The sequence below is a fragment of the Mixophyes fleayi genome, chromosome 3 (genome assembly GCF_038048845.1).
Source record: "Mixophyes fleayi isolate aMixFle1 chromosome 3, aMixFle1.hap1, whole genome shotgun sequence".
Taxonomy (NCBI): Eukaryota; Metazoa; Chordata; class Amphibia; order Anura; family Limnodynastidae; genus Mixophyes; species Mixophyes fleayi.
This window is the reverse complement of record NC_134404.1, coordinates 278,887,059-278,907,481: the sequence shown is the minus strand read 5'-3', so window position 1 is coordinate 278,907,481 and position 20,423 is coordinate 278,887,059. Positions and strand designations below refer to the sequence as shown.

Below are 20,423 nucleotides of genomic sequence, written 5' to 3'. Positions count from 1 at the left end.
TTTGGAGGCATATGGGAGAAGAGAGATAGGGCGGTAGTTAGCAAGAGAGGTGGGGTCGAGATTGGGTTTCTTAAGGATAGGGGAGATAAGAGCGTGTTTGAATGAGGATGGGACAACACCAGAGGAGAGTGATAGGTTGAAGAGGTGTGCGAGGTAGGAGCAGGCAGTAGGAGAGAGAGAGCGAAGGAGGTGGGAGGGGATGGGATCAAGAGGACAGGTAGAGGGTGTAGAGGAAAGAATAAGGGAGCAAACTTCTTCACCTGATGTGGGGATGAAGGAGGACCACAGCTGGTTGATGGCGGGAGGTGAAGCGGTGAGAGTGGGGGGAGAGGGGTGGGAGGAGGAGATGTGTCTAATGGCTTCAATTTTGGAGGAGAAAAAGGAGGCAAAGTCAGACGCCGAGAGGGAAGGCGGGACAGTGGGAGGGGGGGGGAGAGGAGGGAGTTGAATGTGGCAAAGAGGCGGCGGGGGTTGGAGGACTGAGAAGAGATGAGCGACTTGAAGAAGGATTGTTTAGCGAGGAACAGGGCAGAGCAGAAATAGGAGAGGATGAATTTGAAGTGAAGGAAGTCAGCCAGGGAACGAGATTTCCTCCAGAGGCGTTCAGCTGTGCGAGAGCACTTTTGGAGGGAGCGGGTGAGTTTGGAGTGCCAGGGTTGGGGAGTAAGGCGACGATGGCGGATAGAAGAGGCCGGGGTGATGGTGTCCAGGGCAGTAGTGAGGGATTGGTTGTAGAGAGAGGATGCCTGATCAGGGCAGGCCAGAGAGGGAAGGGGTGATAGGAGAGTTTCAAGAGAGGCGGAGAAGGAGATGGGGTCAATGGCGTCAAGGTTGCGCCTGGTGAGGGTGGCTTTAGGCAGGTGGGAGAAGGGGAGGAGGACAGAGAGAAGGAGAGGAGATGGTGGTCGGAGAGTGGGAAGGGAGAGTTGGAGAAGTCAGAGAGATCACAGAGGTGAGAGAAGACAAGGTCGAGGAAGTGACCAAGACAGTGGGTAGGGGAGGAGGTCCACTGAGTGAGGCCAAGGGAGGAGGAAAGAGTGAGAAGTTTGATGGTGGCAGGGTCAGAACAGTTGTCAACAGGGATGTTAAAGTCGCCCAGTATAATAGAGGGCAGGTCAGAGGAAAGATAGTGAGGGAGCCAAGCGGCGAAGTTGTCGAGAAAAAGAGAGGTAGGGCCAGGGGGACGGTAGATGACGGAGACACGGAGGTGGATGGGGGAGAAGAGCCGAATGGAGTGGACTTCAAAGGAGGAGAAGGAGAGGGAAGGTAGAGTGGGTATGACCCGAAAAGTGCAGTTAGGGGATAGGAGGAGGCCCACTCCCCCACCTGGACGCTCGTCTGGTCTGGTGGAGTGGGTGAAAGAGAGGCCCCCATAGGAGAGAGCAGCAGGGGAGGCAGTATCAGAAGAAGTAAGCCAGGTTTCAGTTATGGCAAGAAGATTAAGAGAGTTAGAGATGAAGAGGTCGTGAATGGAGGACAGTTTGTTACGGACAGACCTGGAGTTCCAGAGGGCACACGAAAAAGGGAGGGATGAAGAAGAGGAGATATGGATGAGATTGTCAGGTTTGATGGAGCGAGGGGAGGGGTGAGAGATAGAATAGAGAGATATGGGCCCTTGGCGGGGGCTGGGGGAGAGGATGGGTATGGGAAATGAGCGAGGCGGCATGATGAGAGACAGGGGAATAAGAGAACGGCCGGAGGAAGCGGGGAGGTGAGGGGGAGAAGTACAGAGAGGAGGGCAGCAGAAGGGAGTCCGAAGTGGAACAGATCAAATTAGAAGCGGAGACAAAGCAGTGAAACCAATGAAAGCAATGTGGACAATGTAAAAGGAGAAGAGCAGTGGCAGAGCAATAACAATGAGAAGTGGAGGCATTGCTGAAATACAAATAGGAGGGCTAGCAGGCTTGTTTTCTAAATTTGCAGGCAAATTCTACTGTGTTATATAGGTTGCAGAAAAAGAGGAATGCTCCATTGCTAAGAGTCAGTGCTGAAAAAGAAATTATAGGGCTGGCTGACTTGCTCTAAATCTGCAGTTACATTTTACTGTACCATAGCTCACACAGAAACAGGAGAGGTGGCAGGGTTCAGTGCTGAAACAGAAATTGTAATAATAGGGCTGTAAGTGTTCTTAAAAGTCTTCAGTGGCATTGTACTGTGCCATAGCTCATACAGAAACAGGAGGGGTGACATTGTTGTTGTCACTCTCCAGTCTCAGTCATGATGATATTAATCCCTCTTCCTTGTGTGCTAAATCCTATGTTCAAGTGCATATTGGTTTTAAGTCAGGGAAACCAAAATGTAAATAAAAAGCTTGTATCATTTTAAAGAAAAAAAAATCTCTAAAAAAGGTGAAAGTTTACTGTAGAAAAACATAAAATTGCCAAGATGCCATTCTACCCAAAATATTACAAGGCATACCAGCATCAGGTAGCTCCCTTCTCTTAGCTAGATTTCAGCATCTGCAATGTGCACTGTCATCATATTCACTCTGATCATTGTGTACATGTTCCTCAAACAATACTACTTCATCTTCACTGGAATCCACCATCACAGAAGTCTGTGTACTTTGATGTAATTGCCGATAATGGCCTTCCTCATGGAATTTGTAGTTCATTTTATGGCAGAGCTGTCATGATTTTTGGGCAATTCTTTAAGAGCAGAGCAAATGTCAAAATGTTGTGCTACTCATCTGCATCACCACTGGGTGTCTTGGGAAAGCTAAGTTTTTTCCTAGAACCATTTGCCAGAGAAACTAAAGGAGGAGACGTCATTACAAGATGTTGATAGCTCTTTGATCCTGGCGAAGCAAACTTCTGTATTTTTCGCTCCATAAGACGCACTTTTTCCCCTCAAAAAAGTGGGGGGAAAAGTGTGTGCGTCTTATGGAGCGAATACTGCAAAAAGGAGTACTAAAACTTCTCCACTTACCAAAACGGAACAGTTCTTCAGCTACATTGTAGCTACCCGGACAGCTAAGAGGTGCGCACCTCACAAAGTGGAGCTCCGGATGCTGAGACCGAAATACTGATGAGTGGACAACTGAACTGTAAGTATTTTGCTTAAGAAGGAGTGGCAATTGCGGTTCACAGCTGCACACAGACACCCGAGGAAGCTGCGGAACACACAGCGCTCACTCTCCACAGGCACACAGCGCTTCCATCCACTCGCAGCCGCTTCAGGAATTACCACCTCCCACACCAACTACCCACTTCAAGCAACTATAGGCGCCAATCGGGACACTACATATCCAGGCACCAGCAGACTTCAACACAGAACCAGCTACAAATCCCACTCTCTACAATAAAAAGGTAATTGCAACTACATAGACACACAGAGGTAGCAGAAGAATTGGATGCTACACAGCCATCCTTGGCTAACATCAGATTTTGCAGTTACCAGTGACACCCTATTGCAATTGTCAAGAACTTATGCAATAATTGCCCACTTAACATATTGTCACTATATACCACCATTGCTATATTGCTATATTGTTCTATTGCTATATTGTATTTTTCTACATTTATTCCATTATTTCTTTCATTATCCACTTAATACCCACAACAGCTATCTCATACCACATTTGAGTATTCTCCTCTGTACTTGAGCGCCTGTGGACCACTCCTTCTCTACTTTAACTAGGGGACTGGTTACCCCTGTCCACAGTGCAGCCCGTACAATCTTATCAGAATATTTTTTTTCCTGTTTTCCTCCTCTAAAAACTAGGTGCGTCTTATGGTCAGGTGCGTCTTATGGAGCGAAAAATACGGTAAGTACTTAATCTACAATTACAATATAGTTAGCAGATTTGTTTAGTTTAATTTCCTCCTTCAATTTCTCTAGCTGCTTCTCAAAAAGTATAATTAAGGCAATCACTTGACTCAAGCTAACCGTGTCTTCACTCTCTTCACAGGTGACTACTTCGCTGGACTAAAGTAGATTCCCCCTCAAATTCTAGTCTTCTTGCAGCTGCTGCATTCTCCTACATGCTGTTGCAAAATCCCAAAATGACCCTAAAGTTTTCGGGACACAGACAGCATCTCCAGCATATCATTGTAATTTTTAAAAAAGTGCTGGCGAAGGCGAATCACCGACCCAGTGGGCTGTCACAGTCATATAATCTTTAGTTTGCCCAGTTCCGCTTGTCCCCATATCTGTGGTTAAGTGTATAGTGGGTAGAATGGCAATTTGTAGCCCAATAATTACATTTTTACGAACCTTCTGGTAGAGGTGAGGAATAGCTTTTCTAGTAAAATGGTGTCGTGATGGAATTTAGTAATGGGGACACAAGACCTCAAGTAATTGTCTAACACCATTGATGTACTGTTAACCCTATTTCTTTCCCTGTCACAGAGGAGGCACAGTTGGCGGAAGAGCATTGCAGTCAGTGACTAATTAATTCTTAATGTTTACATGCTTAACCTGGTTACCACTTATGGGACTTAACATCATTCCCTCAACCAGGGCCGCCTGCAGGGGGGTACAGGGGGTACCCTTGTACCGGGCCCGGGCTCACCAAGGGGCCTGGCGGCACACTTTTACCAGGGGCACTGCTATCTTCAGCCTGGCTGTCAATGTGACAGCCAGACTGAAGACAGCAGCGAAGACGCCAGCCTTAACTTCCGCAGTGGAACGCATCCACCAATCAAATTCCGAACTTCCTGTTGGTGGAATGCATATGCGGGACTTAAGGTCTGAAGTGTTTCTTTCCCTCCCTCTCCCCTAATACTAATATATATATATATATATATGTGTGTAAAAAGTGATTATATATATTTATATGTATGTATATATATATATATATATATATATATATACACACACATATAATCACTTTTTTTTTTTACAAAAAATATATATTATATATATATATATATATATATATATATATATATATATATATGTATATATTATGGTCCCCCCCTTAACTTACCTTTCAATTGCCTAAGTCTGACCCCCTTCATGGAAGAGAGGACCAGGGAGGAAGCCGGATCGTGACCACAAAAGGTAAGTTTTTTTTTGTTCGCTTTTTTTTTTCTACAGGATTTTTTTTTTCATTGCCTTGGGCCCCCTTCCCCGCTGGGCCCCCAGGCACCTGCCCATCATGCCCAGTCGGAAAGATGGCCCTGGTTCGTGGGTGGGGGGGTCATCGGGGGGCCCTACCTGCCTGCTTCATTGTACTGGGCCCCGTGATTTCTGATGGCGGCCCTGCCCTCAACCATAGATTTGTGATATATGGACATTTCCCCTTTAGATGTTTAAATGCTTATGTGATTCATGTTTTGTATCAAATTATTTTGCATCATGTTCTCGTGACCTTTGAGTAACCAATTAGCGCTGGAGGTTTGATCTTTTGTTATATATGTATTTTCTGTAGGTTACACACCCTACTATCAAAACAATTCGGCTGCTTTTTGGTACACAAAGCGCTAACAGAAGTGGTTATTTTGTTTTTGACTAATTAATACTGTGCTACTGCTGATTGGCCACAGATCATTGCCCCTTTTGAAGCTATCTGACTCTTGCTCCCTTTGTTAGGGGGATCCCTTGACCTGATATGTGTGGGCACGTCATTGTCAAAATCTAAAAGGGGAGTAGTCACTCTGACGCCAGATTTATCACCGGCCAATCGTATAGGATTATATCCTGGGGCCAGTGGTGTAATTGCAATCTGACCTTCCACTGCTTAGTTTCTATGATTAGTTTCTAGCTGACTGCGCTGCTCTCACTGCCACCATATATATTTAATTATATTTTTTTAAACTGTGACTTTTTTCAAATTTTAACTTACGTCCATGTGGTTATTATGATATTAAAATAGTAATATGAATCTGAACATACGAAGGAGGTTTTGGTGCATGAAAGGGGAAACATTAACACTATGCAGTTTACACTGGATAGGCTCAAGAACAAAAAAGATTATCCCACAATGGCCCATTCAAAGCTCTGGCACTATTTGAAAATTGATGGACACAAGCATCATCTGACTAACCTAATCCGCCTGGGAAGATATGCCTGGAAGAATGAACGAAAGCTGCCTGAATATCTGGTACATACTTACCAGAACAGAATTAAAGCTGTTATTGCTTCAAAGGGTGGTTCTACAAAATATTAAAATGTGGGGTTTAATACTTAAATTAGAGAATTTTAACCACTGTATATGTACAAACTTCTGTAAACCAGATATGTATAAACAGTAAGTTCTTATGTCACTGCTTGTAATAGGTGAGTTTTGATGTCATCACTTCAGTGTTCATTGTAAACACTTGTGTACTAAAAAAATAACACACCCCCTAATTTAAATATTTTAGCCATAGAAAGTCACCTTAGATTTTTAAGACTTTTTCAAAAGAACTTGTGCCTTTTCATGGTTACTGAACTGTTTGATGTCTTCTAATATAATATGTAGAAGGCAATATATTATTCCATTATATTGTTGTTTCTGTTATGCTTTTCTTTTAAATGTAATAAACCTGTTCCTTTATTGCTTTTTTTTCTGCAGAGTATTATTTTTCAGTATTGCTCTGTGTAACAGATCACAACAGATATAGACAAACTAAGAGGCACTGAGGGGCATATTCAATTCTCCCCGTTTTCCACGGCGTTAAAACTATTACTGTTATTATGGTAATAGTAAGCTGGATTTCAGCTCGTGGCTCAGGGAGCTGCGAGCTGAAATCCAGCGAGAAAACTATCATAATAACAGTGAGATTTTCCGCGTTTCCACCGACAATTGAATATGCCCTGTAGAATGTTAAAGAGTTATTCAGTGGTGTAATTATACATAGAGTAGCCCATGCAACTGTTGCAATATTCAGCAGTACAGTCCTCTTCCCCCGCCCCCCAAGTAGTGCATGATGTTCCAGCATGGACAAGAGAGTAAATGTTTGGAGATTACATGCCTAATTCACTGCTAACTAAACAGTTCAACAAAGGGCAGTGACTAGCAGTAATGCTTTTATGCAACTGTTCCTGTGCGGTGTCAGCAGTCCAGTGCTGTCATATTTGACACACAATGTTGGAATACAGCAGGTGTATTATATTTAAGTGTAATATATATATGTATATATATATATATATTTATATATATACAAGTTAACCCGTGCATGATACTCATGCATTCTAGTCAAATCAAGCTACTTAAGGTCTTAAAAAGGTTCTTGTCATGCATTTGGGCCTAGCCCAGGCCTCCTCAGGGGAAGAGCGTTAGTTCCCGACGCAAGCGGCATTTTTAATGTGTGTTCATGAGGTAAAATTACCTCACGAAAATGAGTTTGACCCCTCAACTCGTAAATTTACTATGGGGGGACGGGGGGAAGGGGGGATGATGGAAGTTAACTGACTTGACTATTCTAATTTTTTTGTCAAATAATGTCAGTATACCAAATTTCAGGTCAATTGGATGAGCCCTTTCTGAGAAAATAGTTTTTTCCACACACACACACACACACACTAACGCACGCCTCTACACATGTGTGTTCATGAGGTAAAATTACCTCACGAAAATGAGTTTGAGCCCTACCAAATTTCAGTCCTTTTTGAATTTTTTTCCCCACACACACTAAGAATTTAGTAGGTCAGTGTATAACTCTGCCCAGCAGGTGGCGCTGCAACTTGTTTTTTTTTTCCACACACACACAGACACCACTAAGCATTTATATATTAGATATATATATATATATATATATATATATATATATATATATCTGTATATATAACATATATATAATATATTGCCAAGTTCTGCAAACAGCGCTCCCAGTTCTTGTTTCTTAAATCCAACAGCAGCTAATCCAGCTCAATCTCCTCAACCAGAAAAGGAGCAATCTAAATAATAACAAACTAAGATAATCTACCAAAATAAATAGAGCCAGAGTGGTTAGTACCAACCAAAAGTGGTCCAAGGAAGGACAAACGGTGAATCGGCGACAGAGGAGGTATCGCCTTGGAAGAGGTTGGTTGCCAGATCTGCTTCGGAGCACTTTGATGCAAAGGGGTGGCACTACTTTCAAGTGAATTGTCAGGAGAAAATGATGCAGAGGTTTGGAAATTCAGTTTCCTGAGAATAAGTCCAGTATCATCGAAGGTTTAGGCCCTTAACATCCATTTGAACTTGGATGTAGAAAGGAAAGCCCCACCTATATTGTATTTTGTTATATTGCATGGCTTGTGTTACATCTTTCATCTTTCTCCATTTAAGGTTGAGGGGCAAGGTCCTAAATTTTAAGTACTTTAGTCCCATCTATTTAAATATCCGGAAGCTCTGAATATTTGTTCTTTTACCTTGTAGTAGTGCAGGCAGAGAATGATGTTCCTCGGTGTATTGCAATCCTGGGAACAGGGGCAGATGGACCTGTCAAGTAAAAACAAGTCATCAGAAATTGAGGGAGCCAACATGTGAAAGAGGCATAAAAGGTAGTCCACTAGTTGAGGCCCTTCAACTGATTCGGCGACATTACAAAATCTTCGATTATTGCGTCTGCCCCTTTTTTTTGCGTCTTCTTGTTTGTCAGCAAGTGTTAGGAGGCTATTCCATTTTTGGACAAACTCCTGTTCTGAGGGCTGTTGGTATTGGATGATCTCGTCCTGCGCCCTCTGAAGTGCATCAATGCAGTTTCTGATATCAGTAACTTCTGAGGTGAGATTAGACATTGGCTCGGTAACCTCATCCTTGGTAATTTGTTTAATGTTTTTCATTTCAGAGAGAAGGGTAGCAATACCTGCTTTGGTAGAGGGAGAAGAGGGGCCATCCATCATAATTGCCTAGTTTGACTGATCCAAGGTAAGATATTGGATAAGTGTCAAGGACCTGGATCTGGATTTTTTAGGCATTATTGTAAGATTTGGAGAGAAAATGAAAATGAGAAAGACAAATTCAGTAAACAGGTAATGTTTCAAAAGCTGAAGGTGCACGCACAGGACAAAGAAAGGAGCAAATTAACATCATATATGGAAAGTCACAAAAATTATCTGGAAATGACTGTTTCAAGAGGACTAGGGCAGTAGTGACCAGGGATCTGGAATTTAACCATTTGGAAGTGTTCTTATGCTCTGGAGACAGGGAGAATAGTGCTTCCTTATAACAGATGATGAAACCAGTTACATATACCAGATGGACAAAAGTCCATCTGTAATATCCAGCTGAAATACATGACTATAGGAGGAGAGCGGTGTCCATAGGTATAGCTAAGTTTAGGAGAACATTGATGTATTATACCCCAATATGTAGAGAGCTGTGATATGATTGTTTATGGTGGAGAAGGGGTAAAATCAGAGTTTGGGAAAGGCAGTAAGTATAGGCAGTCACAATATTAAATAAACTAAGTTGTTAGGGAGGGCCAGGACCAGTGGTCATGAAGCAGTGGTCAAGTGAAGCTCTGAAGGGTATCTCCTCCGGTCCTCGGATGGAACCTCTGCAGTGTGACAACTTGTAGTATGGAATGTGGCATGGAACCCATTGAGTCCTGACCTCCAGAACAGCTGATACTGTGAGTCGGCTGGGATCAGTCACGGTGTTACAGAGAACAGGGTGTAAGGGTATCACGAGGCAGCAAAAATGTAAGCGATATTCTGGTAGTCTGTAGGCCGCTGAAGGGAGGCAAAGTCTGTAGGCCCCGTGACAGCCTGGACAGATGAGACTGGCTAGCTTAGAGACATAGATATGGGGTTCAGGGCACCCCCTCCTAAATACTCAATGTAAGGGGGTGCTGTAGGCAATAAATAAAATAGGTGAGTCACCGATGGAAAGGGATAAGGCTTTCGAGGTACGTGAAATATAAGAGATCCATGTCCTACATCAATGGCTGCCAGGCCACACCAAACTAAATGTTGTGGCTTTTAACTAAATCTTAATTTTCTTACTGTTTTGGTGACTTGACTATTAATGTGTCCCTTGTTAAAAAGTGGGTTGCCATGTTTATTATCAGTATAGTAGGTCTCCTTCCCCCTTCACTAACTCAGTACTATAGAGTACTACCTCAGACTGTGGTCCTCGGGATAGATTGCAGAGTGTGCTTGTGTTGTGCACTCACTGAGCATCTGGCCTTGTCGGACATTTTTTCCCCCAATGTGTGGCAACATACATTAAACATACCACGATTGTAGCTCTCCATGGTCACAAACCCTACTGCCTAAATGAAAAAATTAAGCCCTATTTTACACCATGTTTAAAATAAATAAATAAATAAAAAATATATATATATATATAATTATTATTATACAAGTAACAGTAAAAATAGTTTATAAAAAAACCTGTTAAAATTGATCAGAGCATACACCATTATTGCCTTAGGCCTGAACGTATGAGGCATTCTCTCTAATCTGAGCCTGTTGATGGTGCTACTTTGGTATTCTTGTCAAGGAGTCATAGCACCTTTGTTTCATCCAAAAGCATGAAAAAATACATCTTTGGGATTGAATCACTCCCAGGGGATCTGGTTAATTTTGTAAAAAAGACACAAATGAAGTCCTCTGTTTTGCTACGCCTCACACATCCTCACTTAAAAAGATTCCATTCCAAGTTACCATATTGCCAGCCAATATATAGCTGGCACTATATAAATAAATGTTGATCATGATTACTTAAGAAACCATTTAGGTAGTGTATCTATTCACATTAGTGATGCACAGATCAACCCAATACATAAAATGCCCAATTGTTAAACTGTATACAGTATATATTACCCTGTATGAAACAAAGTTTAACTTCCTTTATATATACATATAACCTCTTTGACTGAAATAGAGAATCAGAGCAAACGTTTAGACAGGGCCTGTTCAGCCAATAGGCTGATCAGTCTGCAGCCTGGGCGCTGGAGCCAGGGGGGCGCAGCGTCGCCGAGATGGTTTTTTTTTGTTTTTGTTTTTTTGTAAATGTGGCAGCCGGAATCATCAGGACCGCCCCTGGTCTAAAGGAGCAGTTCCGACTGTCACTATCACATGTCTGGCAGCAATCACTGCTGGCTGTCTGTCAGTTTGACCGTGGGCGCTTCTTACTCTGGTCACGTGAGATCAGGACTTTCACATCTCACGTGACCAGCATAAGAAGAGTCTGGGCCGTACTGACAGGCAGCTAGCAGCGATCGCTGCCAGACTGCCTGTCATACACAGCGCTGAAGAGAGGACTCCACAGTGCTGATGAAAGGACTCCACAGCAGGTAAGTCCGTTCTAATGCCTCGAGGGGAGGGGCGGCAGATGGGCAGGTGCGATGGCTAAAGGGGGCAGGTGAGCAGGCTGAAGGGGGCAGGAGAGGTGGCTGAAGGGGGCAGGTGAGGTGGCTAAAGGGGGCAGATGAAATTGACGAAGGGGACAGATGAAATGGCTGAAGGGGGCAGATAAAGGGAGTTGAAGGAATTGCTGAGTGGGGCATTTAAAAATAGAGTAGCTTTGGAGGGGCATGATCTTTGCATTGTGTAGCGGTTATGAGGATGATCTCTGTGGTCTCTAGGGTCACTAGAATACTGAATAATAGTCAGGTGGGGCTGGTAAAGGTTTGTATTTTTTTATAGCTCTTTGACAACAATTTTCATATATTTTATTGCCTACATATGTCTGTGCTATGGGGTAGTTTTATCTGGTCATAATGGACTGATATGTTTGGACTGAAGGAACTAATCATTTGGGGTTTGTTAACATTTTGTATTATAATACAATTGCTGCATGTTTCCAAAACGGGACCTCGAATTTCCACAAGCAAGTTAGAAGACAACAAAGCTGCAAAAACAAGCAAGAGAGAAGAACAACAACTGGTAAGAGTGATTGCACAATCTTTCTAAATGTGAATGCTGGAGAATACTCCTGAATATTCGTATTCAAAAGTATCCCTAAACTTCTATATATTGGGGGAAGGATGGGGGGGCGCTACTGCTGAAATAGCCTACATTTGGGGAAGGATGGGGGGCCGCTACGACTGAAATAGCCTAGGACGGCCGGAACCCTTAATCAGGCCCTGCGTTTAGATTATCATTACATGATCATTTTGTTAATTCTCAGCAAAAATGAGACAGTACTATTGCTCTCTTTGACATTGTGGAACTGATATAAATCAATACTAATATTAATAACTTATTGCGTAAGTAGATAACTTGATATGTATTTTCATTTTTTAATTAATTCATTTATTTTTAAACATTGACCTTCACTTTCTATTGTGTGCACAAAGTTTAGAAAAAGCTAGCAGCATGTGTAATGATGATATTTATAGCATGGTGATTTAAATATAGCACTGCACACTTGTGGCACATGACATACAGTTATATGACTACTAAATGTTTGGAATAAGATCTTACAGCACAGACTGCTGGTTTCACATAAAACACAGATTTCTTTCCATTGCACTTAATTGGTAATCTATTATATGCCCTGCATGCTCCATGTGCACAATTCCCAGAGAAAGCACAGCATATGAGATACCCACAAAATATGAAAGAGGATCTATCAACAGAATCTACATGACTGATTTGTTAGTTCACAGTAGATTGATGTTTATTATGTTTATAATGTATTAAAATTAGCACAATAATATATATATTATTTGATTTTATATTAATTTATTTAATTTATATTATATTATATTTGAATTTGTTTATTTAAATTGTATTATTGTCATAAAGATTTTCAACTAATTGTCATAGGATGGTAAAATATTATGATATATGCTGTTGTTTGAAGCAACTATTTTGAGGGGTAACCCATCACCTCTGGGCACTCACAAGAGAACAGATAAGGACTGTAAATGGCTAAAGATGGCATTTGTATGTGTTATATTGAATGATAACCCATTTCCTACATTCGGTTATAATAAAATGTCCAGATGCAACTGAAACTGTGGGCATTCACTGACAGCCAGCAATAGAAAAGTGCAAATTATAACTGAAAATATACTATAATTTAATTTTCTTAAATCATTTCCCTACTAAACACTTTAACACTTCTGCCTCACAGCACTGGGGTCATGAGTTCAATTCCCGACCATGGCCTTATCTGTGTGGAGTTTGTATGTTCTCCCTGTGTTTGCGTGGGTTTCCTCCGGGTGCTCCGATTTCCTCCCACACTCCAAAAACATACTAGTAGGTTAATTGGCTGCTATCAAAATTGACCCTACTTTCTCTCTCTCAGTCTGTGTGTATGTTAGGGAATTTAGACTGTAAGCTCCAATGGAGCAGGGACTGACGTGAATGAGTTCTCTGTACAGCGCTGCGGAATCAGTGGAGCTATATAAATAAATGATGATGATGATGATGAAATGTGAAGGACACAGAAAAGACTAAAATGGACATATATGAGTGCCAGACCTCCTATAGGACAGTGCTGTCTTAAGACTGCCTGACATTGGGTTACTCAGTCTTTTTGACCAAATTGGCATCACATTGCTATATGTGTGGGCACTAAAAACATCTGGGTGACCAATGATCACTTACACTGTGGTCATCAGTAATCACTCAGCCTGACACCAAATGACATCTGTTCTGCCCCAAGTGTGCCATGTAAAAGAGTTTTCATTTCTTATGCAGTTGTTAATGTTCAACATTTAAAGCTTTCCCTGAAAACACATTTCTTCAAGGAAGATTATCTACTCTAACCCAATACTCCATTGTAAACTAAGCTCTCCTGTATATTAAATTGAAATAATAAATTCCTACTATTATAATAAACCTCCAATCCCAGAAATAACTTACCTGGCAGTTACTGTTCTCTAGAATCCCAGAATAACTTACCTGGCAGTTACTGTTCTCTAGTTAAAGCAGGTTTCCGTTCCTAGTAATATCTCCACATTATTCTAGTGTTCTTGCTGCTTGTCAGTGATAAACATGTGCAGTGCCCAGAAGGTTTAAATGTAGTGTCTCTCTCATCTCCAGCTTCTCTGAAGATTGAGTCCCAACCTATAAACTGCTGAAATATTAGTTTCCCCATTTCAGTAGACAATACCACCAACTATTTTCACCCTCACTTTTCTTATGTTACCTTATCTACAGTAGCAGCACACACCCCTGATCCAGCAGTGGTTTGGGGAATCTTTTTTTTTATTAATCAACACTAATGTTGATAATAAATCATGTCATTTGTTTTTTAACCTACTTTATCTTTCATTAGCTGCTGGTACTTTCCACTGCAAGCTGAAGAGAAATAGGAAGGTTACTGGTGCTTTCCATAATACATATATCCAACACGGCAGCTAAATTTACTGTACATAATACATATCCATTCATGCTCATAGGGACATGTGGCGGTTTTTACCACTGTACATTCAGAGAGTAGCCACTCGCAAGGTGCTAACTTATCGCTCTCCTTATTGGAGAAGGCCTCACAAGAATGTATACTATTACAAACTTCTATTCTCGTACATTTATACTTACACTTTACAGATATTTACTTTTTGCTGGATTTTCTGTGGTACTTTTATTTTCTTAACAAATTGCAGTCCTGGTTTTCAGTCTTGTCTTTCAATTAAGTTATATTTCAAATTTAGGAGATATTTTCCCACATGACAGCAGAGAATCTGACTCAACAATGTGTTAAAGTCTTTCTTGGTTGTAGTGCGTGCTAATGTCAGGTCTCATTATTTTTAATTAAAGGCGGTTATTGCATCAGGAGGTGGTTTATCACTTAAAATGTAACTAGAAGCAAATCTAAATGCTTAATTAGAGGTAAAATACCACCCCACGTATCACTTTTATTCTAAATGTGTACTTCTAATCTTAATTTCTTAAAATCAAGTGTTAGAAAAATCTTTGTTGAACTCAGAACCATGCTGCGAGTTAGAAAGTTTTTAATTGAAGATAAACTACAGTTAAAATTTGAGAATAATGTAGCTTGTAAAGAGTTAGCAAAATGGGAAACTCATTCAGACATATCAATGTTATTAAACTAATTAATAATAATATAATAATGTATTTACTTTATTAACTTTAATTTGGTAAATATAGCTGTACCATGGTTATATCCCAATTTTGAGACCAGGTACACATAGGGGCATATTCAATTAGGTCCGGGCATCGCAGCTATGTGCGACTGCGCATGTAATTGTGTCAATACTGTAGCACAACATCCCGGATTTACACTACGAGGTGCGAACGGAAATCTGCAGTGTTGCGATACCATGGATTACCTTCGCGGCCATTCCGGCGCATAGTTGCACCTTATTGAATATGCCCCATAATTTTAAACTCCTTGGGCCTGATTCATTAAGGATCTTAACTTAAGAAACTTCTTATTTCAGTCTCCTGGACAAAACCATGTTACAATTCAAGGGGTGCAAATTAGTATTCTGTTTTGCACATAAGTTAAATACTGACTGTTTTTTCATGTAGCACACAAATACTTGATAGCTTATTGGTACACTGAAATTTAAAGTTGATATTTGTGTGGTACATGAAAAAAAAGTCAGTATTTAACTTATGCGCAAAACAGAATACTAATTTGCACCCCTTGCATTGTAACATGGTTTTGTCCAGGAGACTGAAATAAGAAGTTTCTTAAGTTAAGATCCTTAATGAATCAGGCCCCTTGTCTGAATCCCCAATACCCAAAGATCAATTGATGTTCTTTCTTTCTTTCTTCCCCTCAGATCATATCTAACCACTCTACTAAATTGATCTGAAATACTAGCAGCAGAAAAATCAATTACCACAGGTCATTGGAGAAGAGCAGACCTTCCTTCTATGTCAGCTCTTAAAAACCAAATCTGGCATGTCACATGCATGGAAAGCATCATACATTAACATACTATCTCCATGAAAGACCAGACTCTTTGCCAAGGTCTGGAGCACATGGCTCTCCCAAGCATTACTAAGCTCCCCATCCATTAACTAAAATAGAGACAAATGGTAATATTATGTTTTTCTTCCACCATGCCAACTCTAATCTAAATCAGATTTCATTTGTGCACAATAAATCATGTGACTTATTTCATCCCTGTAAAACTTACTGTCCTGTACAAACTCCTCCCCCTTTCCTTAGTTTGGTAACCCATTTGTTTGTATATATGTTAGTAAAGGTTTATTTTTATTTTATTTATATGGTGTCACATAATGTTTCAAAATGGAACAAAATACCCAAATTGAGGATAACATCTACTTCAGGAAAAAACATTAGGATTGAGATCCCTGAGCTTACATTCTGTTTTATTGTAAGATTCATGTGAAAAACTCAAATGCTTATGTAAATGTAAAAGTACAGAAACTTAAAAATAGCAAAGGCGACCCTCCATCTGGGGCTGAACCACAAATCCCAGCATAAACTGTCAACATTGGCAGAGTATCTGAAAACCTAGAAGAGTTAGAGATCTATATTTAGAGATACATAAATATATATAGCACATGACAGCTGCCCTTTTTTAGAGGCACCATAAGAATTTCCAGACAACTAAAACAAAGCTAGCTTTTATTTGCTAATACAAGTATATCAACAAAATATGACTTTGCAAAGTTAGATATTCTCAGTGGTTGCTCACAGGGTTTGGCTCTAAGTCTCCCTTAGGGCAGAGGAGCACAGCTTGACCTCAGGAATAAACATATCACTGCAAAACAACCTTGGCAAAGAATTTTCTTTTTCTATAGAGTGTCTTCATTTTGCAATAACTGACTTAACACAATAAACAGTAACACTTTCTGGTCTTCTAGATCTGTGCAAATCAAACTCCTCGTTTACCTACTAATAAGTCACTTATGCTTAAAAATGTAATATTTAGCATCAGCTCTGTGTATCGGTAGTACATGCAGTGTTTATGTTATAGTATATGTATACACAAATCTGCTTTTTTTATGGTAGTTTGTATCAACAAGTCTGCACAGATGTCTGTGCTCATTTCTGTCATGTTATTTACATATAAACTAATGAATATTTCTTTGGCCATTTGAACCATTGGATCAGAGCCGTAACTTAGAATTCTAGCGTCCGGGGCGAGAAAGACAAATGCCGCCCCCTAGGCCTCAATTTTAACCAAATTAACCTAAAATATTCCTAAATTGCGCCCCCCTTCAGACTTGCACCCTGGGCGGTCGCCCCCGTCGCACAGCCCTAGTTACGGCCCTGCATTGGATGTGTGCTAATCACATCAAATGTTCTTTCCTTTGTACTTGAGGACATACAAGCATATATTTCCTTCTCAAGACCCTGCTGTTAGTAGGATGCTACGTTTTTTAAGTGACTGTCCTTATCCAGAGATAGAGTAATGGACAGGAAGTAGAATACGGGAAGTGGATTACAGCAGACATGAAGTCCAGTCCCCCAGTACACAGACAGTGAACAGCTCTCCAGATCTCAGAGTCCATAAGTGAATAAAAGTTCGTAAAAACAATATTGAACCCTGTACAATTAGTCTTAGGTAAAACTGTTTTTGCTATTCTATCTTTGACTGGTGTTTTATTTTTTTTTCTTACAAATTAACTGGCTTAGTGATACAGTTTTATCAAAATGTGATTGAGCATCAAAATGAGTGATGTTTGGATGCTACATCATTAACCTATTGGAACCATTAATTTCAGAGGTTACCTTTAGAAGAGGAAGATTTCGCTGTGATTTACCTTCCCTTTTATGAAGCATTATTGGACAAGCATCATGTAAATTCAGTGGTCATCCATAATGGCCAAAGAATTAGAAAATTATTTAAATCAAATGACAAATAAAATTAAAAAACACAGGATCCTAATAAAGCAGAGGATCATTGGGAAAAATTGCAAATAGCACACGACATCCAACAAAAATGGGAATCGGTGCAATAGTTTTTTATAAGATTGCTCACTCAGTCCTTGTGAATAATCAAATAAAACTAGTGTATGCAGAGAATAAAGGTTAATTGTCTGTAAAACGGTGGTTTACTATTTCTATAGTCTATAAAAAAAAATACCATCAATTTTTTTTCTCAAAACAGCAGGTACAAGCAACTCAACTTTTTTATGGGATTAATGTACCCCTATTTTAAAGACAAGTTACCCCCATTTTGTTATTTCATCCACCAGATGGTATTAGCCACTTGAGCCATTTACAGCAAATACAATTGACAAAAATGTATAGGTTTTTGGGGAAAAAAAATAAAGGCATCAACATTCATTAGGAAATATGTGCTATATATGATAAAAAAAAATAAAAACTATATACTTAGAGCCTTATGCAGCATTGGATACACTTGCTTCTATAACATACATGTAAAGTGCATGCTTCAAAAATGGCTCAGCATAGTGTTTTAAATGTGTGTATCTGAAGACACACTTAGAGCACATCAAGCTAGGCATAAAGTGTATCTGGATCCGGCTGCAGACATTAGTCATCTTCAGTCATCTTCATCAACTTCCTGATGATGACTGCTGTTTAAATGGATAATTTTAAAAAATGGAACATAAATCAATCATTTAAAAATATTTGTGCCCTCTCCCCTTAAGTGAGCTAAATAACCATTTCCCCATATAAAGCATATATAGCATCAAGAAAATTGTAAAGGCAATCAGTACTAGGCTATGACAGGCTGGACTGGTTACATTATATCAGGAAACATGCAACGTGGGATCCCCCTATTAAAGTAGAACTCAGCTCCAGCATGATCAACATGGGGCTGAATTCCCTACAGAAATTGGGTCACAAAATAATATGCAGACCCTCACCCTACAAGAAACAGCCCTGTGGTTGGTAGAGAAAAATAATTATTCTTAAAATAAAAGTTATAAATTAAGCCCTCATAAGCCATGAACTGCTTGGGTATGCTGGTGCTTGTCGAACTTCAAGTGCCAGCATATCCATGTCAGACATCGGAATGCTGGCACCTTTAGTTCTACATGCGCCAGCATACCATGCAGTTTATGGCTGCCAGGGCTTGCTGGGATCAGTAGTGCCAATTATAAATATGAAATATCCTACTTCATAATTAGGAATCACAAGTGTAATGTGCAACCAATTCTGCATTTAGTATGAAAATGCATATTTTACACTAATAAAATAGACATGTATCCAACTCTGTATGAAGCCTTAATTGGTAGATAATTGCAAATCTGAAAAAAATATCTTTTAAAATCTAGACAAAGGAACACTGGTTAAAAAAGTGGCACACTAATATATTTTTTATATATATTTTATATATATATATATATATATATATAAATATATGTATATATGCTATATCTGTATTTTCTTAGTATATTTTTAAATTATAGTATTGCAATAATATATTTAGAAAGGTAAAGTTATTATGTTTCCTACAGTTATGCATAAGCTATCCAAAAGCTACATTCACACCACCTAAATCATATATATAAAAAGTAAACAAAAACAGAAAGAAGTGAAACAAAAGTAAGAAAAGTATTCAAAATCATGAACATCATTCAGGAGCAAATATGTTTCTTTCTACAAATGCAATAGTACAACTCTCATGTAATAATTGATGAACCCTGTACTAAAAAGCTATGTTATAAAGTAATATAAAACAAATACATGAATACAACAGTGAATAGCTATCAATTACCTAATAGGCAAGAATCCTAAAACACATAAAATATATGTTACAAAGTTACGATTCTGTCTGTACACCTTTAGCTTCTTTTCAGTCAGCTCTCATCAGGTGAGAAAAATGTGTTCTGTCAATAGCTTGATAAATAGCTATATAAAAGGGTAGTAGTTTTTCGGCAACTTTGAGTGTAATAATTTGGCATATAGATAGAGTGTATTATAAGGTAATTTATCTGAGTATAAGGGCATACTGTACTCACGTATAACTGTAAAAAAAAGAAAAACATAAAAGATGACCATTTCTAACCTTGCTCTAGGCTCAATCCTTTTCCTCCTCCATACCAGGGTACACATATTTTCAGAGACCCTCCTTAGATTGTAAGTTAATATTTAGTTCATTTTGCTAGTCTTGGATAGTGTCCTGCTCCCTCCCAGTAGGTCTACATAAAAAGACGATAGAAAGGTCTTTGTTATAAAATTGTAGATGACTTGACTGAACAGCAAGAACATTTCCTTCCATTCTTTCTTAAATTCATTTTCCTGCTTCCAGTGGTGCTTTTTTCTCCTTCTTAATTTGACTATAAATAGTTCTGACGACTGCTGCTCAGCTAAGAGTAGCAACCCAGGCAGGAAGTGTGCAACAAACAAGGTATAATCTTTCATTTTTGTAATAATGCAAATGCACACATCGTCTGCTCAATATGATCAAACGGGGTATTTGAAAGTGCAGATATTGCTAAAACCACATGATGTTACATGTCAACAAAAATAGTTTATTTTAAGATCTATTTAAAATAGATGCATTCTTATGTATACTCTTAGTAAGTGAAAAATCTTGTTTGACAGAGTAACAACAGTTTTAGGATGTGTGTAATGTTATTAGGGTGAAAAAGCCTTTATCTTGTGCATTTTCTATCTGGCAAAATAAGTAACTACAACATATTATATACAACCATAAACATAATACATAATAAATTGTTATTCAGAACTC

At 39.5% G+C, this 20,423-nt stretch overlaps 1 protein-coding gene across 1 annotated transcript in view; it reads right to left on the bottom strand.

The window, feature by feature from the left end:
* The window catches only part of RASGRP3 (RAS guanyl releasing protein 3), a 129,217-nt gene extending 109,274 nt beyond the window's left edge, over positions 1–19,943 (bottom strand). Inside the window, exon 1 of the mRNA XM_075203673.1 lies at positions 19,740–19,943. The gene's annotated coding sequence lies outside the window, so the exon portion shown is untranslated. The remainder of the gene's footprint in view (positions 1–19,739) is intronic.
* Between the last annotated feature and the right edge of the window lie 480 nt (positions 19,944–20,423).